Source organism: Arachis stenosperma, unplaced genomic scaffold (assembly GCF_014773155.1).
Source record: "Arachis stenosperma cultivar V10309 unplaced genomic scaffold, arast.V10309.gnm1.PFL2 arast.V10309.gnm1.Scaffold_100070, whole genome shotgun sequence".
NCBI classification, from domain to species: Eukaryota; Viridiplantae; Streptophyta; class Magnoliopsida; order Fabales; family Fabaceae; genus Arachis; species Arachis stenosperma.
Genome location: NW_026651380.1, coordinates 116,099 through 118,598, shown reverse-complemented (window position 1 = coordinate 118,598; position 2,500 = coordinate 116,099).

The window sequence follows — 2,500 nt, the reverse complement described above, 5'->3', positions numbered from 1 at the left end:
GTTACCTTGTTTGCGTTGCCATTCGCGCCACCGTTGCTGAGCCATAGCACCGCCACCGCCGGGTCCCACTGCTGTGCGTCGCCGTTGAAGGCAGAGAGTCACGATGGAGCTCCGTTTTTGCTTCTCTGGTCCGCCGAGAGAGGAGCTCATGGGTAGAGGAAGGCCAATTGAGGGAGAAAACGCTGTTGAGTGGGGTAAACGCCTCTGCTGTGCTTCTTGGTCACTGGTGATGGAGCCGCGTTGCCGTCACCCCTAGGCCGCCGTTCCTGCAGCCGTCGTTTCCTCGTTCTGTTATTATTGTCTAATTGAGGTAAGGCATTCTGGCTTTTGCTTCAATCTGAGTTAGCATCAAGTTTCCAGAATTTTTAGTAAAATTCTATTTGAATTCACCGTTTCTGATTGCTGCCGTGATCACCTCATGTTGCTGCTGGCTTTGATTAAAAATGGCTGCTATTTCTGGAATCTCAGATCGGAGAGGAGAGGAGGCGTTTAACCTTGTCATTGTTGCTGCCATGGAAATAGGTGCTGGAAACTGCTAATCTTTGGAGCAGCTGCATTTAGTGAATTCCGTTAGTTTCGACTTTGAGGTAGGGGATTTAACGTTTTTAATTTAGAATGCCTACCAAGTTATTGGATAAGTGCAAATGGTTAATAATAGTTAAGAATTTCTTAATTGATAAGAATGACTTGAAATGTGTTTGAGAATGGTTAGCTATTGTGATTTTCTGAGTTATGATTTGAATTAAATGTGGCTGTGATTACTTTGAATTATAATTGAAATTAGATGCGGTTGTGAAATGTGACTGAATTATTGATTCTGCGATGAATTGGTTGAGATTCTGATTTTGAGTGAATTATTGACTTGTTTGATGTTGAATGGGATATTTGATGTATGGGAATGGCTGTGAAATTTACTTGTGACTAGTTGAGATTGATTTTGGTGGTTATTGAAGGATTAGAACTAAGGGATTAAACTGTTTAAAGAACTTGTGATTTTCTGAAATAGCATAGCAAACTTTAAGAGTATATAAATAATTTATTAACGATTAGACTAATTTTCTGTGTCATGATTCATTGATCCTGATTTGGCTGTGATTGTGACTGGTTTCATTGTTGTAAGCGATTAATTGATGAGGTTGATTTTGGTTAGAGGCTATGCTTGTTACCTAAATTTTGGGTTACATTGATTTCTTAATTTGGTTGTTATTGTTGATTTAAGGTTAACTAGAGTTGATTTTGAGAACGGTTAAAGGATTGGAGGATGATTATTGAAATATTTTCCTAAAGTGTGATCTTTAGAATAAAATGGTAACATTGCTAGTAACTAAATAACTTCAAAAATAGCAAGAAATATGAAGAGTTGATGTTGGGGTATTTGTTATGAATTCTTGAAGCTGGACCGGTTTACTTTTAAAGAATGGTTTATGGAAATTCTGATTTTAATTGATGAAAGGATTCTATGACTTATGAATTTAATTGTAGATTGATGAGATGAAAATTGGATTGTTGAATTATGTGAGAATTGTGAATTGTGGATTTTCTGGTTGCTTGAGAATCTTGTATTTGATAATTATTGGGAAAGGATTGTTGAATTGTTGAGAAAGAGGGAACCCGTCAGGGTGGCTAAGTCCGAATTTTAGGGGAGGTGCTGCCGAAATTTTATAAAAACATGAGGTTTTATTTAAAAAGTTATTTTAGAACCATTGAATTTGGAAAATTATAGTACTTGACTTTTGTTTAGTTAAGAAAAGAATTATTTTATTTTGAAATTCGGTTTACCAAAGAAAGGTTTACACTTCAAAAATAAATTATTTAAAAAAGGAAACCATGTTTTGAGATTGAATTAATATGAAAAGAATTATGTTTTGGGTTTAAATTAAAGAATTGCTGTTTAGAAGTTTGATGAATTTATAATATTTGAATTTGAATGGTAAAGAGAGATGACTTTTGAATCTTTGGGAAGTTAGTAAGCATGAGAAAGAGTTTTATTTGATTACTTCTAATGAAAGATAGTTTTAAAGTTGGCTTTATTTAAGATTGCCAAAGCAGAGATTATGAACTGAATTGATGACTGAGATTTTTATGAACGAATGCTTGAGAAAGTTAGGAAAGGTTTAAGAAAATGTGATAAGGATTCAAAGGGAAAAAGAGAATGGAGAACTGATAATTGGTTAAATTCGGGAAGTACCCACGAACTGAATGATCACTGATCTCGGGGAAACCTATAAATTGTTATTTGTTTTATATGCGGGAAAAACCCACGGACTGATAATCATTGATTACGGGAATAACCCAAGAATTGTTGTATGTTGATCTCGGGTATAACCCACGAACTGAAGATCATTGTTTGCTGTGTATTGATCTCGGGTATAACCCACGGACTGAAGATCGCTATGTTATTGTGTATATTCATTTGTTGCATTATGGCAACTCCTGAGATGTTTATGTGATGATCTGCTGCGTGAAGGCAGTCAGATAGATGGTGGTACGACCACTGAGA